This window comes from Heteronotia binoei, chromosome 15 (genome assembly GCF_032191835.1).
Source record: "Heteronotia binoei isolate CCM8104 ecotype False Entrance Well chromosome 15, APGP_CSIRO_Hbin_v1, whole genome shotgun sequence".
NCBI lineage: Eukaryota > Metazoa > Chordata > Lepidosauria > Squamata > Gekkonidae > Heteronotia > Heteronotia binoei.
In genome coordinates this window covers 36,205,131-36,219,187 of record NC_083237.1, presented here as the reverse complement: position 1 = coordinate 36,219,187, position 14,057 = coordinate 36,205,131, and positions in this window count along the sequence as shown.

Below are 14,057 nucleotides of genomic sequence, written 5' to 3'. Positions count from 1 at the left end.
AAGTTCATAGAATCAGCATTACTATCAGATTCCCAAGGAAGCCTGTTCCACTGAGGAACTGTTCTGTCAGGAAGTTCTTCCTAATATTTAGCCAGAAACTCTTTAGATTTAATTTCAACCTGTTAGTTCTGATCTAATTTTCTGGGGCAACAGAAAACAACTCCACACCATCCTTTTAATGACAGCCCTTCAAGTACTTGAAGATAGTGATAATATCACCTTTCAGTCATCTTCCCAGGCTAAACACACCCAGCTCCTTCAGCCTTTCCTCATAGGACTTGGTCTTCAGATCCCTCACCATTTCATTGTCCTCCTCTTTTCCAGCTTGTCTACATCCTTCTTAAATTGTGGTGTCCAAAACTTAACACAGTTTGCTAACCAGAGACTAACCAGAGCAGAATAAAGAAATACCATTACTTTGTGTGGTCTGGACACTTTTCCGGCCCATTCCCTGCTGCGCCACAACAGCGGCCATAGGCGGGGGGGCTGCGGTTGCCTTCTTGAAGGAGGAGGAGACTGCTCGCTCGTTCCCAAGCATCCGGGGCTTGGTAGAGGGTGGAGTGCCGGGACTATAAGAGTCCCGTCCCCGCCCTGAGCTACTCAGTATTTTAGTGGCTCTTGGCCCCCCCACCCTTCAGCAGTACAGGTTTAACCGGTCGCCTTATTAGGGGCCAGGTAGGAATTTTTTCATGTTCACCTCATTGGCCAGTGTCGAAGGTTTTTTTGCCTACCTTGTACTGCTTGTTAGAGAGGGATAGTTGGTAGTAGTTGGTTAAGTGTTGGCAGAATGAGCAAGGGGTTACGGAAGCCCAGGGGAGCACACAGGGCACCGCACCAGTTGGGTGCAAGCGATCGGCAGGAGCGGCAGATGGGCTCCATGGCTCAATGTCACAGAATGCCGATTGTAAGATCCCTCCCCACAAGACTGGCTCTTCCTGGGTGATTATGCCAGTGTGGGGTAGGATGATCTGGCCTGGCCGGCCTGCCATGAGCCAAACCTGTGGCTCATGTCAGGGGCAGGGTGGCTCGCTCATACAGGGACAAGGAAGGGTCATGGGATGACCCCGGGGCTTGTCTGGCTTCTGGTAACCCTTGCTGTGCTAGTTACAGTTTGGTTATGTTCAATAAAAGGCCCATTTTACCAAATTTATGTTGTCAGTCTCTTCATTCCGACCTTGGGGGGCAACCTTCTGTTGATACAACCCAAAATCGTTTTTGCCTTTTCTAGCTACCGAATCACATTGCTGGCTCATGTTCAGTGTATGGTCCACTAAGACCCCTAGATTCTTTTCTTACTTACCTTCCTTATAATACTAGTCAACTTCAAAGATAAGGATTTCCCATCTTGCATCAGTTTGTTACTCACTGTGTGTTCCATGTGCCACTTTATACTTGAAGTGTGGTCAGAATTTACTGGTTACTAAGGCATGGATTCACACCTTTAAATTTTGGTTATGACTCCACTTCACCTCTGAGCCTCTTAGCTATATATATATCAACCACTAACTGAATCTGTCAATTCTAATTGGCTATCTTACATCAAAGCCAAAATAAATTCCCTGAATTTATCCTTACAATCTTTAACCATACTTTCTGAGTCTGAGGCTTTTTTAAAAATAAAATCTAGTCTATTGGATTACAAACTCTCTATAGCCTTGCCAACAAAACCTGCTCTCCCTTAAATTTAGGGATAGTTCCAAATCCAAGTTTCCCAGTTGCATACGAATAGCAACTCCTATCTCCAACTTGCGCAGAGCCTTCTGCTTAGCCAGATTTAATGTTCTTCCCTCAGCCATTTTATCCAGCAGATTCCAAGGAACTCTAGCAGGTGCTGTCCTTGTATGAAGGACTGTGTTGAAACTGTCTCTCATGTTCTCCTTCAGTGCCCTTTTTTGATTTTTTATACCCCATATTAGCCCCACTCCTAGAGACTTCTGATGAATGTAAGGTTTTATTCTTGCTTAATAACCCAGATATTGAAATAACTGAAATAGTAGTAAAGTTTCGTCATAGTGTTATGGTTACATGCCCTGATAAGTAATACTATGTATTAGGCTTTATTATGCTGTTATTTCTGTTTTTATCCTGTACTTTTAATCTTACTTTGTATGGACCATGTACTCTCCTAATTTGCGGTTTGGTCGACCTTCTATTGTATATATCTATGCGTGCCAATAAATGCTGTCTGATGATGGTGGTGGTTACTCACTGTTGGGAGGCATTTGCATTCAGTGTTGTCCTGTTTTTACAAACATCAGTAAAACTGTTCAGAAAAATGTCTCCCTTCATTGCTTTTCATCTCATTTATTCCTTTACAATCATTTCTAATAAATTCTCAGTAAAATATGCTCTCTACTTGTGCATGACACAGGAACAATTACATTGTTCACACAAGGTACCATTCACATGGATACTATTTCTGATTGATTCCAAGGAACAAATATAAGCTTTTGTGGTAGGAGAGTTATCATCCTTTTGCTTGGTTTAGCTACCAGGGGATTATTTCCTTGGATCATTATCTAGATCAATTATAGCACAGGGACAACAGGAAGTTATTGCTGCTGTTCTTTAATGTGTTGTTTTGAGAGATCTAAGGCTGCAGAACAAGTAACAAGATCATACAGACAGTGCACCTGAGAGATGGATCTAGGTTCCTAAATCTTTCATGGCATTAGCCTTGATCTTGATCTAGGTCCAGATTTAAAATTGCACAGTATCTAATCAGATACTCAGAAATAGGGCTGACCCTCAGGAACAGTATCTCCTTGCCAATTACCTGATCTATGCTGCATGAATGTGAAAAATATGTATGAAATATGTGCATAGTAGGCCATATCTGGGAGGTGTGCACATATTGTCCATTCACACACCATTCCTTGGAAATGTATGAAACCCTGCTTTGTCCGTCTCATATGCAGAGAAGAAGTAGCCTGGAAATCAGTGTAGACTTTATTCTGACTGGTACATGCCCTAAATTTGATCACTGGAAGATGTTCCAGTGAGTAGCATCTGAAATAGGCTCTTCTCATTAGGAGGGGAAGGGATACTGAAATGGAATGCAAATTATTATTTAAGTTATAGTTGGCTCAATTGTAAAATTAGAGTGGCAGATGAAGGATGCTTCTTTGTGTTCATGCAATGGGGAAAGTCAGAAATGGTTAGTTTCTTACATAGCTTATACTTTTAAAAGTTTTATTAGTTTCAGGAAATTAGAGAATAGAGGGGGATAGAAAATAAAAGTACATATTAATTTTTTCTATATAGAAAATACTTTCAAACAATACAAGTCTCCATATGCAATATTTTCTTAAAATACATAAATTGTCAGTTATTATTGTCTCTATTCATCATCAACATTATAGTATTTTATGTTATAAATCTTTTAGTTGAAATATCTATTGAATTTGACAAATCCAATAAAGGCAATCTTGTAATATAGCATATAGGAAAAAAAGGAGATATAAATTCACACCAGAGAATCTTAAGAGTCTTGAGTATATAGCCAGGCATAAAGTTTCATCCAATATTTTCTTGCTTCTTCCTTAGATTTCCCAGCCATCAGCTGGGACAAAAAGTCCAGCTCAGCTGTTTCCAGAATTTTTCCCACCAAGTCCCTTCTTGTGGGAAATTCCTGAGATTTCTATCTCTGCGCTAAAAGCATCCTGGCTGTTGTATTGATATGTGCCAACAAATGTCTCATTTCTTTGGAATAACCTCCAGGAAATATATTCAATAAAAACAACTCTGGTTTGAATTGAATCTGTGTCTTCATAATTTTCTGAAATAGTTCATGCACCATTTTCCAATAGTCCTTCACCATCTCACATCTCCACCACATATGATAAAAAGAACCAACCTGTTTAGTACATTTCCAACATTTGTTAGACATATTAGTATAAATCTTACACAATTTCTGTGGAGTCAGGTACCATCTATAAAACATCTTATACAAATGTTCTTTGAAAGTTACTGACCTAGTTAATTTGATATTAAACTTCCACAGTCTCTCCCATTCTTCTAGTGTGATGCTATGACCCAAATTTTTCACCCATTGGACCATGCAATCTTTTACAACTTCACCTTGTGTCTTCATCTGCAATAGATATGCCTATAGTTTAGAGATTAATTTTTCTTGAGGGCCTAGGAGAATTTTATCAATGGGTACTGTTCAATATTGAAGCCTGTCGTCTTGTCTTTGGCATACCTAGATTCAACTTGCATTCTCAACCACCAGTTCATTTTAATATCGATACTTTCCAACTCTTCTTTAGTTTTCAATTGATTATCTTTTCCCAACAAGTCATCATATCTATTACTCTGATTAGATTTTAAAATATTTGGGTAAGTAAATGCTTCCACTGGGGAGACCCATCTTGGAATTTTTTGGTAAATTCTCATTTTTAACCATGACCATGTATGATACAAAGATTTTTGAAACCAATGGTTCTTAAATTAAGAATGTGTCAGGCGATGGAGACTCAATGTGGTATTCACTGAAACAATGTATACTTTATTGGAAACTCATTGCAGGATACAAAAGTTGAGACTAATACCTGAGACTGAGAGTCTCTTGGTCTTATGGAATTCTACATTAAAGCAATGTCTAAACAATGCTTCTATTCTCAAAACAACAGGGAGCGAAGGTGCAAACTTTCACACGAGAGCTTCCCCTTATCTCTTTGCCTTGATATGCAAGCTAGCTACAGTATAATAAAAGGTTGGGGTTAGTATGGTGGATCCATTTGGTTAGTATCTTATCATTTCAGCATGATAGAATTACAGAGCCTGACAGAATGTCCTTCAAGTCTTTGATACCATAGGTACACATGCCACCCAATAGTGAGGTCATGTCCCTCTAACAATTGTCTCTTATCGTTCAGTAATATCCAGTCTCTTACCCACAAGAGCACAGAAGCCTTATAATACAATTGACCGTCTGGTAGGCCTATGCCTGCTCTTAATTTGGAGTCTTGCAATGTCTTTAGTTTAATTCTAGGATTCTTTCCTTGCCAAACATATTTGGAAACCATCTTATTCAATTCTTGAAAAAAAACCCCACTATTTAGAAATACTGGAATAGTTTGGTATAAAAACAGTAGCCTTGGAAGGATATTCATTTTTATTGAAGCTATTCTTCCCATTAGGGATAAGTTCAAATCGTGCCATTTTTCCAAGACTTTTTTGATTTCTTTAAGTAGTTTGTCATAATTGTCTATTTTTAGATTGCTGCACGTATTTGAGATAAGTACACCTAGATATTTGATTCTTTTCTCATACAAAAACCCTGATTTTTGCTGAAGAATTTGAATTTGATCCATCATCATATTCTTTGTCAGGAATTTAGTCTTATGATAATTGATCTTCAGTCCTGCCCAGTACCCAAACTGTGTGATCTTATTTTTAAGACAGTCTACTGAGTCTATTGGTTGCTCTAATATAAAAACTAGGTCATCTGCAAAAACTCTCAATTTATATTGTTCACCTTTTATCACTGCTCCCTTGATGCTTGTGTCTTCTGTTATCTGGCTGTTCAGTATCTCTAGAGATAGAATGAAAAGTAATGGTGACAGCGGACAGCCTTGTCTTGTACCTTTTTGAATATTAATTGCTTCTGTTAATTCACCATCACTGTCACCCTTGCTCTTTGGAGAGAGTATATTGCTTCTACTGCTCTCAGAAAGTTTTCACCACATTCCATGCTTTTCAATTGCTGTAACATAAATTGCCAACAAACATTATCGAAGGCCTTCTCAGCATCCAAACAGATTAAAGCCAATTGTTTCTCTCGATGAGTTTCATAATATTACAAACTGTTCTAACATTGTCTTTCAAATATCTTCTAGGGAGGAACCCAGCTTGATCTTGATGTATTATAGACTGTAGAACTTTCTTCAAACATTGAGCCAATATTGCAGCAAAAATTTTATAATCCACATTTAAAAGAGAGATGGAACAATAATTTTTAATATCTTTCAGATCCGCATCTTCTTTTGGAATTCGAGATATTGTAGCTTCCTGCCATGAAGCTGGTATCTGGCCTTCATCTTGAATCTTTTCCAAAAGATGCTTAATAGGTAACAATAAAGATTCCTCATAAGCTTTATAAAATTCCACAGGTAATCCATCTGGGCCCGGAGCCTTGCCATTCTTTTGGGATGCCATTACATCTCCAAGTTCTCTTATTGTTATTGATTCATTTAAATTTTTTTGCTGTTCCTCTGTAAATTTATTAAGATTATTTTGTTTAATGTAATCTTCTAAGTCTGTTTTGTGAACTTGCTTATCTTCATATAATTTTTTATAAAACTGTTCCACTATTTGACATATCTCTTGTTTCTGAGCTTTCTCTTTATTATTCTCATCTTTCAAGACGGAAATTATTCTTTTGGTCTTTTCTCTTCTCATCCTATAGGCCAACTACCTTCCAGGCTTATTGGCATTTTCTAAAAAATTGTGTCTGGCATACCTCAATTTTATCTCCATCTCCTCCATGAGTAACAAGTTCAATTGATGTTGAGTTTCTTTTACCTTCTTTTGAAACTCATATGTTGTTGGTTGTTTTTTTTTAAATTCTTTTCAGCTTCTCCAGCTTGTGACATTAGTTTTTGAAAGTTTTCAATTCTTTCTTGTTTTCTTTTGGCACTTTATCTAATTGCAAGGCCCCAATCAATGAAACAGAGGCTCAGACGACTAGAGAGGCAATGGCGACAGACTCACGATGAAGCAACCAGAGCATCTTATAGAAAGTCTATGAGATCCTATGAGATGGCAGTCAAGACCACAAAGAAAGTTTACTTTGCGGCCAAGATTGCATCTGCAAATTCACACCTGGCACAATTATTTAGTATTATTCGGACTCTTACATCTCTGCCACAAGGTAGACCAAACTATAGGGAATTGGAAATAGGCTGTGAGGCTTTTGCAACATTTTTCATGGATAAAGTCTCGTTTCTCCACCGCAACCTCCCTGCCACAATTGAAACAGTAAGTGAACACGAGGCTCTGTGACTGTTTTCGGGATCGGCTTTAGACAGCTTTACAACACTCAGCTTGGAGGAAGTTGACAGAATCCTCGCAACTGCATGCCCAACAACATGTGACTTGGAGCCTTCCCCATCCTGGCTGATTAAAGCTTGCCGGACGGAGCTTCAATATCCTGTACGGGATAGGTCCTGGCTGATTAAAGCTTGCCGGATGGAGCTTCAATATCCTGTATGGGATAGGTCCCTCTTGGATGGGCTTTTCCCAACACCTCTTAAAGAGGTGATAGTCCATCCCCTCTTGAAAAAACCAACATTAGACCTGGCCAAATTGGCACACTATCACCTTTTTTGGGTAAAATTATCGAGAGGGCAATAGCGCTACAGTCGCAGAGCTTTCTGGAAGATGCTTCCGTCCTAGACCCACACCAGTCTGGCTTTTGCCCAGGCCATGGGATGGAGATGGTGCTGGTCGCCTTAGTAGATTATCTCCAACGACAACTGGATCGAAGCGGGTCAGCAGTACTGTTGCTGCTGGACCTGTTGGCGGCATTCAACATGGTCGACCATCAGTTGCTGGTTCACCACATTGCTGATGTGGGGATTCAGGGGTTGGCCTTACAATGGCTTTCCTCCTTTCTCTGTGATCGGGGACAAAGGGTGGCGATTGGGGGATGATAGTACCAGAGGCATCCGCTTAATTGTGGGGTGCCTCAGGGGGCGGTGCTTTCCCCAATGTTGTTCAATATCTATATGTGCCCCCTTGCCCAGATTGTCAGATTTGGGCTGGGTTGCCATCAGTACGCAGATGACACCCAACTTTATTTGCTGATGGATGGCCGGCCTGCCTCTGCCCCAGAAAAATTGGCCCCGGCATTACAAGCCATGGCAGAGTAGCTCAGGCTGAGTCATCTGAAGCTGAATCCAACGAAGACAGAAGTCCTCTGTCTGAGTCGTGGTGGCCTGGGAAGGGAAATCCCTCTACCAGCCTTTGATGGGGCGCCACTGATATCGGCACCTAAAGTCAATTGCTTGGGGGTGCTACTGGAGACCACATTGGCTATGGAGGCACAGATAGCAGCCACTGCGAGATCCACCTTTTCCCATCTTAAGCGGGAACGACAGTTGGCACCCTTCCTAGGGCACAGCGACTTAGCAACAGTTGGCACCCTTCCTAGGGCACAGCGACTTAGCAACAGTGATTCATGCAATGCTCACCTCGAGACTAGACTACTGTAATACATGGGGCTGCCCATGTCTTGAATCCAGAAGTTGCAGCTGGTGCAGAATGCTGCAGCCAGGCTGCTACTGGGTCTCTCTCTATTTGGGATCATGTACAGCCGGGGCTGCGGAGACTGCATTGGCTGCCAATAGTGTTCCGGATTTGCTACAAGGTGCTGGTTATTACCTTTAAAGCCCTATATGACTGAGGACCTATCTACCTTAGGGACCGTCTCTCCCCATATATTCCCCAGAGGGTACTGAGATCTGGATCACAAAATCTATTAGAAATCCCCGGGCCGAGGGAGATTGAAGGCTACCAGAGAACGAGTCTTCTCTATTGCGGCCCCCCACTGGTGGAACCAACTCCCAGATGATGTTAAAGCCTTGCGGGATCTTGCCCAATTCCGCAAGGCCTGCAAAACAACATTATTTTGAATGGCCTTCAGCCAAAGTACATAGTTGCTCAACATCATGGTATGGAACTTAGCACCAAAACTGCTGTTTTAAAATTGTATTAATAATTTTAAATTGCAAATTGTTTAATTTTAACTGATATTATTGTAAATTTTTTTTACTGCTTTATGGTTTTATTGTTGATATTTGATGTTGTTAGCAGCCCTGAGCCTGCTTCGGGGGGGAGGGCGGGATATAAATACGAAAAATAAATAAATAAAATAGGCTTTGGCAGTATTCTAAACTACTTGCTTCTTACATCTTGCATTATGTTTTGCTTAAAGAAGGATTCCATTTCAGCCTTAGATTCTTTAAGAAAGTATTTCATCTTTCAAAATTGAGATATTTAACCTCCATGATCATCTCATTCGTGTACCTTTGAACTTTATCTTTACATTATAATATAATAATAATAATAATAAATTTTATTTGTACCCCGCCCTCCCCCGCCGAAGCAGGCTCAGGGCGGCTAACAACACAGTGACCAATGGTACATTAATAAATAAAACATTAATAAACAACATAGTAACCAATGGTGCATTAATAAAACAATTACATTAAGAACATTAAATTAAGCATTAATATAACCTTAAAAACCAGTAGAACATTAATTAAAACAAACTATAACATTATCATTGACGCTATTCTAGTTAGTGCTAATGGCGGATTTTCTTCGTTGTAAAATGTACTTCAGCTGTTCATAAAAGCTAATTTAAAAAGAGTGGTCTTGCAGGCCCTGCGGAACTGATCAAGGTTCCGCAGGGCCCTCACCTCCTCTGGGAGTTGGTTCCAGAGATATGGGGCCGCAGCCGAGAAGGCCCGTGAGCGGGTGTTCTGTAGTTTAACTTCTCTTGGCCCAGGGGTAGTCAGTCTGTTTTTTCCTACTGACCTCAGTGCTCTCTGGGGCTCGTACGGGGAGAGGCGGTCCTTCAGGTAGGCCGGTCCTCGACCATATAGGGCTTTAAAGGTAATAACCAGCACTTTGTACTGGACCCGGTATACAATCGGCAACCAGTGCAGTTCGCGTAGCCCCGGCCGTACATGTTCCCATCTTGGGAGACCAAGCAGCAGCCTAGCCGCCGCGTTCTGCACTAGTTGTAGTTTCCGGGTCCGGCACAGAGGCAGCCCCATGTAGAGGGCGTTACAGTAGTCCAGTCGTGAGGTGACCGTCGCATGGATCACCGTCGCTAGGTCCCGACGCTCCAGGAAAGGGGCCAACTGCTTCGCCCGCCTCAGATGGAAGAATGCTGACTTGGCAGTGGCTGTTATCTGGGCCTCCATTGATAATGAAGGCTCCAGCAGGACACCCAGACTCTTCACCCGCTGCGCCGCCTTTAGCTGCACACCGTCGAAGGTCGGGAGGGATATTTCCCCTCCTGGAGCACCGCGACCCACACAGAGAACCTCTGTCTTTGCCGGATTTAACTTCAGCCCACTCAGTCTAAGCCACGTTGCGATAGCCCGTAACGCCCGATCCAGGTCTCTCGGGGCGGAGGCGGGCCGGCCGTCCATTAGCAGATAGAGCTGGGTGTCATCAGCATATTGATGGCAACCCAGCCCAAACCTCCTGGCAATCTGGGCAAGGGAGTGCATATAGATGTTAAATAACATCGGGGAGAGGACTGCTCCCTGAGGCACCCCACAATCTAGTGTGCGCCTCTGGGATCGTTCTCCCCCAATCGCCACCCTTTGTCCCCGACCCATGAGGAAGGAGGAGAGCCATTGTAAAGCAGACCCCTTAACCCCAATGTCGGCGAGGCGGTGGATTAGTAGCTGATGGTCGACCGTATCAAATGCAGCCGACAGATCTAATAACATCAGCACCGCTACACCGCCTCGATCCAGTTGCCGTTGGAGGTCATCTGCCAAGGCGACCAAGACCGTCTCCGTCCCGTGACCCGGTCGGAAGCCAGACTGGCACGGGTCCAGGACAGAAGCGTCATCTAGAAATCTCTGTAGCTGCAACGCCACTGCCCTCTCGATAATTTTACCTAAAAATGGTAAATTAGACACCGGTCGGTAGTTCGCCAATTCGGCCGGGTCTGCTGTGGATTTTTTCAGGAGGGGACGGACCAAGGCCTCTTTCAGAGGCGTTGGAAAACGCCCCTCTAAGAGGGATCCATTTATGATGTCCCGTAGAGGACATCTAAGCTCCCTCTGGCAAGATTTAATCAGCCAAGAGGGGCAAGGGTCCAGATCACATGTTGTTGGGCGAGCAGCAGAGAGAATTCCATCAACTTCTTCCAGGCTGAGTGGGTCGAAGTGGTCCAACAGTAAATCTGAAGACAGGCGCGGAGCCTCAGTTTCACTCACTGTATCTAATGTGATAGGTAGGTCTTGGCGGAGTGACGAGATTTTATCTGCAAAATATTTCGCAAATGCCTCACAGCCTATCTCCAATTCTCTAACGTTTGGTTTGCCTTGTGGCAGTGTTACAAGATCTCCAATTACCCTAAACAATTGTGCTGGGCGCGAATTTGCAGATGCAATCTTGGCTGCAAAGTATTGTTTCTTTGCAGCCTTGACTGCCATCTCATATGACTTCATAAACGTTCTATAGGATGTTCTCGTCACTTCGTCCTGAGTATGCCTCCACCGCCTCTCTAGTCGTCTGAGCCCTTGCTTCAGCTGGCGTAACTCCAAGGTGTACCATGGAGCCAGCCTCATGCGAGGGCGCAGAGGGCGCCGGGGTGCAATTTCGTCAATGGCCCTGGATAGTTGGTCTTGCCAGACTTCCACCAGGTCATCGAGGGAATCGCCAGTGGGCCAGGGATCCCTCAGGGCCATTTGGAACCGTTCCGGGTCCATCAGGCCCCGAGGGCGAGCCAAAATAGGCTCTCCGCCCATACAGGGTTGGGGTGACATCTCCATACGGGCCTTACAGGGCTATGATCTGAAATGACTCTTGTTTGAATTTCTGTCTCAGTTAAATCTTTAACCAGATTTGTAGAAAGCCAACACATGTCAATTCTTGACCATGCTTGGTGACTATGGGAATAGTAGGTAAAATTTTTAGAACTTGGATATCTTGTTTTCCATACATCAACCAGATCCAATTCTTCAGCTAGTTTCCACAAACTTATTGGCAATTGAAGGCTTTTGCTTTTAGTCTATTTATGTGGTTTTTTGTCCATTTGTCTATCAGAGACTGCATTAAAATCTCCTATTAAGCAGTATTCTGCATATTCCAAATTTGATAATTTAAGATATAAATCTTGAAAAAAATTCTCTTGTTGATCATTTGGCAGATAAATATTTACCAATAAAAATTTTTATTGTCCACTATAATTTTCACTTATAGAATTCTTTCATCTTCAGAAGCGTACTGCAGTTGTGGGTTGAATTTATCCTTAATATATACTGCCACTCCCCTTTTCTTTTTATTCTTGTCTGTTGCTATAAATAGCCTACCAAGTTTCTTATTTTTAAAAAGATGTTGATCTTTAGTTAAAATATGGGTTTCTTGCAAACAAATTATGTCCATTTCTAATTTTGTGAAATATCTGAAAGACTTTCTCCTTTTGGCAGGTGAGTTGAGTCCATTCACATTAATAGAGACTATTGAAGCCATTATGGGTATTCCTCATCACTATCTTTTTTATCTTTTTTTGTGTAAACCAATTTTATTGTTTTGCAATATATTGAAAAATATTCATCAAACATATACTTAAAGATATTAACCAATACACTACAAAATTCCCTCCTCCTCCCCCCTCTTCTGTTTCATGACCTCCGCCGGTAATCAAAACAATTAAGAAGAAAATAAAGGTAAAATTCAAAATTATAGAATCTTCACTAAAAATTACATTTACCTTACCACAATATGAACCAAATGTCAAGCATGCAGGTTCAATGACGAGTCGAAGTTGATACAAAGACTACGTTTATTGATAAACCAATACTTTCTGTGTAACAGGTTCTTGAGAGTAATGCTGCAAATACATTGATAAAATACTTTTAAGGCTTACTTCAAAAGGATTCCAAAGGGTGGGGGGTGCGGGGTAGCTCTCACACATAAACTATCACAAATGTCTACATTCTCATAGTGTTATCAGGACTCTGTCCTTGCTTTCCCTAGATGTGTCGCACTCCCTACAAGGAATATATGGGAAGGTGCTGATTACTTCTTCTCAAGTTAGTTTCGTTTCTCACTACTTCTACTTTTCAGAAAATTAAGCAAGAAGGGGGAAGGGAAAGAATAACAGAGCTAGCAAAGTTTGGTCCTCCATGATACTTCACAGACCAGTGTTAGGAAGGACCCTATAACAATCAATTATCAATGGAATTTCACCATGCTTGACATACTGCCCCCCCTAACATCAGTGTCGGGGTTTCTGAGGAAACGCTTTATAAAACTTGTTTATCAAATCAGGGGCTAAAACATCTTTTTCTGCTACCCATTCATTTTCATTGGCCGGAAAATGTTTCTATTTAATCAAATAATACAACACTCCACGTTTCATTTTTGCATCTAATATCTCTTGCACTTCATGATGAGTCTGATTCCCAATCTGGATAGATTGTGGAGCTGGTGGTCGAGGGTGCCAAGGAGTACCACCCGGGTCTCTTCGCAAAAGACTGCAATGAAAGACAGGGTGTATTTTACTAAATATTTTGGGCAACTCCAATTCTACTGTCACTTTATTGATTACCCTCTTTATCTTAAAAGGACCCAAAAATCTATACGCCAGCTTTTTTGAAGGCTGATTCAGTGGAAAGTTTTTTGTTGACACAAACACAGAGTCCCCCACTTGGAAATCCCAAACATGGGATTTATCATATTGCTTTTTATAAGCCTCCTCGGCTACTTCCAAGTTCTCTTGGATCTCCTTCCAGCTGTTCTCTAATTTGCCCCACCATTGCTCGAAAGAGGTGGGGTCTCGGGTTCGCTCTCCCCCTGGCAACAATGGAACAGGCTTTCCTTCATACCCATTTAAAACCTGAAACAGGGAAGCCTTGGTTGACTTATGCACACTGTTGTTGTAACCATACTTGGCGAACGGCAAGAGGTCCACCCAATTAGACTGTTGGTGGTTCACATAACACCGTAAATATTGTTCTATTGCTATTAGATTATGAGATAAATAGATTATGAGATTATCTCATAATCTAATCTTCTGCTAGATTACATATTAAAACAAAATTCAATATTTGCAGCTTTATCTTCTCAGTAAAACTTCAGTTAACGTTATCAAAAATCACTAAATGTCTCTTCACTTTCCATTGTTCTTCAATATATTTTTGAAATTTCTCCCAGTCCTCTTTAAATTTCCCTGAATTACAGTCTTTCAGGATTCTAGTAAACTTGTCCATTTCACTCTAGTGTAGTACTTTTAAGATCCAGTCCCATTTCTCTGATATTTTATCTTGCTTCCACATTTGCGCATACAAAGTCCTCGC